A 9,266-nucleotide genomic window follows, 5' to 3' on the forward strand; every position below is an offset into this window, starting at 1 on the left:
AGTAGATCACCTGGGATCCAGCCAGACAATCCAGTAGATCAGATGGGATCCAGCCAGATAATCCAGTAGATCACCTGGGATCCAGTATCGGGGGCCCAGGATTCACAGGGCAGTCTCTGTAGCAGAGAAATACAGCTGTGGGTTTGCAATATGTCCTTGGAGTATTTTTTAATATTTATTATGTATTGTGTTCTAGCTTCATGGCAAAAAAGGGCATCAGGTCCCATTACAGATGGTTGGGAGCCACCATCAGGTTGCTGGGAATTGAACTCAGAGCCTCTGGAAGAGCCTGGAAGAGCAGCCAGAGCTCTTAACCTCTGAGCCATCTCTCCAGCCCAGTCCTTGGAGTCTGGGTATGGATCAGCCAAAGCATGTGGCACCACACAAGGCTGGAGAAAGAGTTACCCCAAATAATCCCCAGGAGCGATTCTAGAGTCCTGGACAGGGACTACATAGTCCTGTTCCTTTCATTCACAGCCCTGGTGAAGGAATCCACAGTTGTCTCAGTCATGGGACCTAACCAAGCTTGACCAGCGACAGCTCAAGCCGCTCCCAACAAGACTTAAAAACAAGTCTTGAAAGCGTCAGACTCTTTCCCGGCGGCATCCCCGAACAATACTAAAAAAATGCTTTAAAAGTGAAGCTTGGTGGAGCATGCCTTTAGACTCAACAGCTGGGAGGCATAGGCAAGAAGAGCTCTGTGTTCAAGGCCAGCCTGGGCTACACAGAGAGAGCTCGTCTCAAATTTAAAAAAAAAAAAAAAAGCCAGAGAACATCTAACACTCAGTAAGGTAAAACCCGAGCCAGGGGAAGGTGAAGTGTATTGAGACCTGTCATAATCAAGCTGTAAGAATTCAATAAACGTTAAGCCCCAAAGAGAAAAATACCAGAGCCAGTGAGAGGTTAAAGATCCTATACTCGCTGCTTTCTTTCCGGATCCAGAACCCACACAAAAGAACGCATGGAGAAAGGGTAGGAGAAAGGGCTCTGCAGTGAGGCAGTTTTTGTTGCCTTTGGTTACTTGGACCCAAGAATGATGTCCTTAGGGAGCCAAGGCTTAGGGACCAAAAATCTGGGATCCCGAGGGGTGATATATGTGGCCCCATCATCCATACCTTTACCTAGAAAGATCTGGAAGAGCACAAAGGTGTAAAAGGCAGGGAGCGTGCAGGTCAGCTGGTTCTGCGCCCCCCACCCCAACCCCCACCTCCTCCCCCACCCCCTCCACGTCCATCCCCAACCCCCACCTCCACCCCCGGGGAAAGAAAAGATGGAGATTTCTGTATTTCACTGACAGATTCCGGGTTGGACTTGGTGTTCTGGGTCTGTGTTTAAGGCTGGGTTCATTTTCAGAGTGCCTCAGGCCTCTCCTGTGGTGTACGCCACCCTTGGGCCACATGCTAGCAAGGTCTTTCGCAAATACCAGGATGTGAATCCAGTCCCCACTAGGACGATACCAGAAGGCAACTGCAGACTGACTGGCAAAGGATTTGGAGCTGAGGCAGGCCTCTGAGAAGGAAGCATGTAAATCAGAATTCCGGGGGAGGACGCGAGCAAACCGGGACAATTTATCAGGGCTACGATACGTAGCAGAAAGCAGCCGCTTGGGCCCATGCTTGTCCCCAGCTGGTTCTCCCACGTTTCTTGACGAACTTGTTCTTGTTCATGGAGCCCAATCATCGTACCTTTATCAGTGGGGCTGACGGGGGGGGGGGGGGGGGGGCTAAACCTGTCCGTATCATGCTCAGGGTATCAACTGTGTGGAGCACCCAAGAAAGAAGGCTACCCTATTTCCTGTCCCCGCCCCAGTCAGCACAGTACTGGAGAGCAGCTTGGAGGAGGATAGACTGGAGTGTTCTAGAAATGGATCTGGAGCTGGGTTGCAGGGAGGAGCCTACGTGAGAATTAAGTTTGGATTTGGTGTAAAACGTGACCTGTCAGTCATGACATTGATACTCTAACAGGCAGACTTGGCATAACACGACAATCACAGTGACATCTGCTGGGGACAGCATGCCCTGGCAGGGACTGCCTGCACTCCTGGGTAGAGGCTGGACCTCAACAGACATCAATGAAGGTAAGCTTTAGAGGCTGGGGAGATAGATCAGCCAGCACATGCCCTGCAAGCATAAAGGCCTGAGTTTTGATTCCCAGAACCCACATAAAAAAGCTAGGTGTGGTGACAGACATGTAATCCCAGTGTTGGGGTGAGCAGACACCCAGGGCTCACTGGCCTAGCCTACTGGGCAAATTCTATGGAAGCGAGAGAGCTTCTTCGAAAGGAGGTGGAAGAAGAGGAGGAGGAGGAGGGAAAGGCAGGTTCTTACCTTGGCACTCTCCATCCCAGCTGTGAGCAGATACTCATTAACCTAGAAAAGGTCACCGGAGGGGAGGTCGCATCACCACCACCACCACAGCCTGATGAGCTCCGGGGACACCCACTCCTGTGCAGGAGTCTTGGCTGCCACTGTCTACGAGGAAAACTGGAGAAAGTGGCTCGGTCCACTGAACAAAGGCTTCAGGAGGCTTTGGTCCCTTTTCAGCAGTATGGGGAGGAGCTTTCAGACTCTCTAGGAAATAAATTAGAATATGCAAATGAGCTAAGAAGTACACACCTGCCGTGACCCCCCCCCCCCCACTGAAGAGTTACAGTGATTAGCACCTTTGTGTTTCCTTTCAGACTGGTTAAGTGTAATGTAGGTATATAATATCTATATAACTTATTGTATCATATGTTAATATCTATCTATATATTAATACTCAGATGAGTTCCCATGTCCCCCAGGTATATAAACACAATGGATATCACATAAACATGTTGGGGACACCTAGGTCCTACCTTGCCGTTACTTTAGATAAGGTTCAGGGAGCATCCTTGTATATAACTCTGTGTGTATTCTTCATACTTGCCTTGAGCAAGTTCGCAGTGGGGACCATACTGGGAGGCTGCCTGTTTAAGTGTCTGGGCTGAATCCCTAGCTGGAGTGTGGGAAGCGCTATCTTAGGGGCTGGGAAGGATGCTTCTCTGCTTTGCCTCTGTCTGATGAGCTGTTGACTGCGTCCCTCCCCTCAGGCTCACCCTCCTTTTCCCTTCTTATCCTTCGGTTTTTTTTTTTTTTAATCTCTTGCCCCATTTGGCCACCTCTGCCTGGATTTCTCCTCCTTTCCCTCTTCTTCCTCTTCCTTCACCTCCTCCTCTTCCTCTTCTTCCTCTTCCTTCACCTCTTCCTCTTCCTTCTTTTCCTTCTCCTCCTCCTCTTCCTCTTCCATTGTCCCCTCCTCTTCCTCTTCTTCCTCTTCCTTCTCCTCCTCCTCCTCTTCTTCCTCTTCTTCCTCTTCCTTCTCCTCCTCTTCCTCTTCCATTGCCCCTCCCCTCCTCTTCTTCCTCTTCCTTCTCCTCCTCCTCTTCCTCTTCTTCCTCTTCCTTCTCTTCCTCCTCTTCCTCTTCCATTGTTCCCTCCTCTTCCTCTTCTTCCTCTTTCTTCTCCTCCTCCTCTTCCTCTTCTTCCTCTTCCTTCTCCTCCTCCTCTTCTTCCTTTTCCTTCTCCTCCTCCTTTTCCTCTTCCTTCTCTTCTTCCTCTTCCTGTTCTTGCTCTTCCTTCACTCCTCTTCCTCTTATTTCTCTTCCTTTCCCTCTTCCTCCTTCTCTTCCTCCTCCTCCTCCTCCCCCCCTCCTCCTTCTCCTCAAGCCTTCCATTTGAGGACACTGTGCCCTGTCCTAGCTTCATGACTTGATATGGCTGCAGAAGCTGCTTCACAAGCTCTGAGGTGTGCGAGCATCTGGAGAGAGGGTTTTCTCTAGCAGCTGCTACAGTTCCATGGGGAAACTCAGTGATTGGCTTGATGCAGGCTACACAACAATATATGAACCAGAAATTATGTCCAGAGACTGGATATTGTAACTGGCCACCTCTAGGCTAAGCTGGGGGAAGCCTTATTTGTCAGAGGAACTACCAGTTGGGGAGAGGTGGAGTCTTTGCTATAAAGTGGCATCCTGTTCCGGGAAAATGCCTGAACCACCAATCTCAAGTAAGCGGTGAAATATTGCTTGTGGTTTCCTGGAGACTACAACCATGCAGTGTGTGAAGACTTTATTTTTATTATGCATGATGCTGGGGCTGAAATTCAGGGTCATACATGTGCAAAGAAAGCGTTTCACCACCGAACTACATCCCTGGCCCAAGAATTGGCTTTTAGATATAATAGTCACCAAAGCCAGGCCAAAAGGAATGACTAGAAATGAAGTACAACATATAAGAGCAGGAATGGAGATCAACTCCAAAGGAGCATTCCCAGCTCCAAGCCACATGCATACTTATCTAAGAAGACAGTTGTTTGTTGAAGAAGAAGAAGAAGAAGAAGAAGAAGAAGAAGAAGAAGAAGAAGAAGAAGAAGAAGAAGAAGAAGAAGAGGAGGAGGAGGAGGAGGAGGAGGAGGAGGAGGAGGAGGAGGAGGAAGAGGAGGAAGAGGAGGAGGAGGAGGAAGGAAGGAAGGAAGGAAGGAAGGAAGGAAGGAAGGAAGGATCGATCCCAAATGCATCTTATAAACACAAACAGGATTTCTTTTCAAGGCAGGGTTTCACTCTGTAGACCAGGCTGAGATCTCCCTGCCTCTGCCTGGGATTAAGGGCATATGCCACACTCACCAAGATCACAAAAAGGATTCTTAATAAAAGCCAACCCAACCTTTCTCCTTCACCCAGACTTACAGTACATAAGATAATTTTACTGACTTGTGGGCTATAGGCATCATACGGGTGATGGCACGAGCTGTATGATCCCATCTTTGTGTTGTACGTATTTGTCTTTCTCCAAATAACTCTGATCTTTAAAGCTATTCTTTTCATTTCAGTGAACTTGCTTTTTCCGGGGCTAGCTTCTGAACTAGACTCTTGGGGTGTTACTACATTATTATTTAAACTAAAAGTTTTTATTATAATATGCTCTGATTATGATTTCCCCCATCTCTTCCCCACCTCCCCACCCTCCCAACTCTGTACCTTCTTTCTCTCTCTCTCTAGAAAACAAATGGGAAAATAATTATATAAAAAAAAAAGAAACAATGTATTAGTTACGGTTCTCTAGCATATAGAACTTATAGAATGAATCTCTCTTTAGATAGACATGGATATCTAACTATAGATACATAGAGAGGATATATATTGAGAATATATGTGTATGTATTATTCTAATAAGCCACATTAAGTTATTAGAATAACTTACAGGCTGTGGTCAAGCTAAGCCAACAATGGCTGCCAATGAATACAAGGTCCAAGAATCCAGTAGTTGTTCAGTCCACAAAGCTGGATGTCTTCAGGATACATTGGAATCTTTGAGACATAGGCTCTGATGCCAGTGACAGGCTGGACTTGCTGGTTAGGTGAAAGTAAACAGGCAAAAAAGCAAAAACTTCCTTCGTCTATGTCCTTACATAGGCTTCCAGCAGAAGGTGTGATCTAGACTAGAGGTTGGTTTGCCCAGCTCAAAATATCCAGATTAAAGGTTTTCCTAACTCAAGGATTAAAGGTTTTCCTAACTCAAGGTCCAGATTATCAGTGAATCTTTCCACCTCAAATTAAGCAGGAATCCCTCATAGGTGTGCCCTTCTATTTTTGGGTTTTAGTTAACTCCAGATGCAGTCAAGTTGACAACCAAGAATAGTCATCACACAGAATGAAGCAAAGCAAAATGAATGGTCAAACAAAAACACAAAAATGCTGAAGAAAAAAGAACACACACAAACACACCGTAAAACTACAAAATCAGAAACCATAACATACAAGCAATTATTTTTAGTTCTTAGAACAATCACAAAGTAACCTTAGCCCTTTTATTTAGATATGAGAAAGAGGAAGCCAAGAGAGATCCCATAATGTTGCTAGAGGTGGACCCAGGACTGCTCCCCAAGTAGCAATAATTGGTTTGTCAACTTGACATTGTAGGGTCACCTGGAAAGAGAGTTCCCTGAGGGATTCTCTATATCAGACTGGGTTGTAGGACAACCTGTGGGATGTAAGGTGTAAAGTGCACCCACTGTGGGCGGCGCCATTCCCCTGGAGGGGATCCTGCCCTGTACAAGCTGGAGAAAGTAGGCTGAGCACAGTTGTTCAGACACCCCTTCACTCCTCCTGCTTCTCAACTGGGTAAATGTGGCCATCTGTCTCAAGTTGCTGCCACTGTGACCTCCCCACAATGGTGGACTATAACCTAGACCTGAGCTAAAGCACACCCTTTATCTCCTACATTGCTTTTCTCAGAGTATTTTATCACAGCAACACCAATGAAACTGTCAGAGTAACCAAGCCCTGGGGTTGGGCGGGCCAGAATGCCTTTCTCAGGGGGAAAATGTGACACTCCCCAAAGCTGTTTGTGTCTATGTCACAAGGTGTAGCAGCTTGGGGTATCTTATGGTTGTGGGAACAGGATAGGAACCAAAAGAAAAGTCTGGAATTTCAGAAACTGCACAGACAGAAACAAAGGCAGTCTAGGGCTTCTCAGAGGATGCCTCACTTTGGTCTTCTGAAAGAAGTCCTTTTGGTTTGGCTGGCCTATCAAGGTGGGGGTGGGAGGGTTCCAGAAAGCAGTCTGATGCCATCTTCTGGTAAGACCAAAGACTGGTCGTATACAACAAGCACCCCAAGAAAAGCTCCTCTAGCTGATTGTACCTACCATTAGTTTATGAACCCAATTTTCTCCTTTCATTTGGGCACCTTTAGCACTGCTTGGCTTCCTGGGGAATGTCATTTGCAAAGCGGCCAGGTTGAAGTGACAGAGTTTGTTTCTTATCTGCAAACTCCTCTCTCTTAACCATAGTTCGGACTCGTCACAGCTCCCACAGGTGAGTCACAAATGCAAAGTTTGAATCTTCAGAAAGAGGTGCTTCTGGGCCAACTGGTGAGAAGCTCTGTAGACCCTTTGGGATCAGAAGAATCTGGGGTGTGTTCTCTATTTGGTACAGGAAATGAGAGGTGTGTGCCTCCAATTTATGGAATTTGTCTGCCTTCCACCAATATGTCTGATTTTGTTACATGTATTTGAAAAGAAGGGAAGTCTTTTAGAAGACTGTGAAACCATCCTTTGGATGGGGAAAGCTGAGAGAAGTCGGGGGAGTTGTGCAGAGCGCAGAGAGCACACATCCGGTTTGAGGCAGCTGGAAGCAGAAGATTCATGGCGGGCAGCAGGCAACTAGAAACCAGTTCCGAGAAGGTGTCCAAGTCGCAGGTCTACACTCGAGGCTTTCTTCTCTTATGTTTGTGGTTATGAGCCTAGACTTTAGTGGCTGAGCCATCTCTCCAGCCCAAGGCTTTATTCTCAAAGCATCCACAGCAGTGGGGGATAGTGACAATTCTGGACCAAGTGATTTAGGGCTGGGCTTCAGGCAGACCCATTTATTGGATGTAATTACAGGATTATATTTTCGTGCTTCATGAGAAAGGGAGAATGCCTGTCTGCTTTGGGTAAGTTGTGGACGAAGTACACATTCTAAAGGAAAGACCCCTGCCCCTCTTCTGGGCATCCGACATTTGAAGACTTCATGAGTCACCAAGATGGAGATGATCAGAAGTCAACTGAAACTGTGAGACCAGAGCTAGATAGAGTCTTCACCACTGGGTGGGACCAGAGGAGGTTTCCATGGAAACAGAAAAAGCAAAAGGGAACTGGGGAAATCCTGATTTAGGGAGCAGAGAGGTGGGGTAACATTTAGCGAAACAGTGGCAAAGAGAGAAGTTCCCTGAAGAAATAACTCTAAAATGGGGGGGGGGTGGCCAATCGTATAGGTTTCAGCAAAGGAGCTGTGAAGGTTGAGGAGTAACCAGGAGCTACTGGTTCCTGAGGAAATCCGGTGGCAAGAGGCGAGGATCAAAGCCAACTTACAGAGATTTTCTTTTTCAGATTTTAAAGAGGAGATTTCATGTAACTGGGCTGTCCTTGAGTTTATTATGTGGCCAAGAACGACCTCAAATCCCCAACCTTTCCAGCAACTCAGGTACTGGGATAATAGGCGTGTACTACTAGACTTGGCTACGTACCAATTGATTAATTGATTAGTACCAAGGGTTGGACCCAGGCCTTGCCCAAGGCAGATAAGTGCTGTCACAGAGCTACAGTGCCAGCAACCTTTCATGTTCTATTTCATGCCAATCTCACTGAGTTGTCAGCTAACCAAATATCTAAGGTGTAGCCTGGCATGGTAGGTAGCACTGGCTCGCAATTCAGTGCCTAGGAGACTTGAAGCAGGAGAATCTTGAGTTCAAGGCCCAACTGGCTACATAGTAACATCCTATATTCTACTCCCCCCACTCAAATCTGATTGAGGTATACCCTCAGAACAGTCACCGTGGAAACATTTTTGCCATTAAAAAAGCAAGCAGGAAAACAATGTAGACATAGAAAGATTATATCCTCTTCTGTACTCTCCTATATGCTTGATACGTTATCATAATGGATTGCCTTAAGTTGTGAGAGAAGTGTGCTAAGTTAGTAATGGAAGTGGCCATTCAGCCATTCAGATCTCTCACAGGGACTAGAGCTGCGACATAAGGAACATAACAAAGCTTTCTTTCCTTTTTTTTTTTTTTTTTTTTTTTGGTTCTTTTTTTTTCGGAGCTGGGGACCGAACCCAGGGCCTTGCGCTTCCTAGGCAAGCGCTCTACCACTGAGCTAAATCCCCAACCGCTTTCTTTCCTTTTGATGAGATAGATACAGCTTGGACATAGTTCTTGGCAGAGTGTGAGGTCTCACAGGGAAGGAGAGGATGAAGGTGGAGGGACAGAAAGTGGGTAGAATGTCCCTAGGAAGACGTCTACATCCTAGGTCTGAGACTATGGATACGACTTTACTAGGAAAGACAGTAATTGTGGAAATAATTAAAGATTTGGAATTCACCTGGCTTATCCAGTTGGCCCCCACATCCAGTGTCTGAGACAGGAGAGGACAGGATATGAAGAGAACTTGGGAAATCCTATATAGAGATGACAGTGATGTAGCCACAAGCCAAGGAATGCCAGATGTCGCTAAGAGCTGGAAGGAAAGGAACTGTCCCTTAAGGTTCTTGGGAGTTGGGTGTCAGAGCACCACTTTGGTTTCAGGTGTCTGTTCTCCACAGCTGTGACAGAAATGACCACGTTTGTCATGGCATCCTAGTGAATGAAGGCTGGGGATACTGGACCTCGTGATGGACACCTAAAGCACTGAGGTGTCTCATGCAATTCAGCCCTCCATGCCACTTGCCTCTAGCACAGCTGGGAGCTCAGAGCTCAGTTCTTG

Source organism: Rattus norvegicus, chromosome 20 (assembly GCF_036323735.1).
Source record: "Rattus norvegicus strain BN/NHsdMcwi chromosome 20, GRCr8, whole genome shotgun sequence".
Lineage (NCBI taxonomy): Eukaryota > Metazoa > Chordata > Mammalia > Rodentia > Muridae > Rattus > Rattus norvegicus.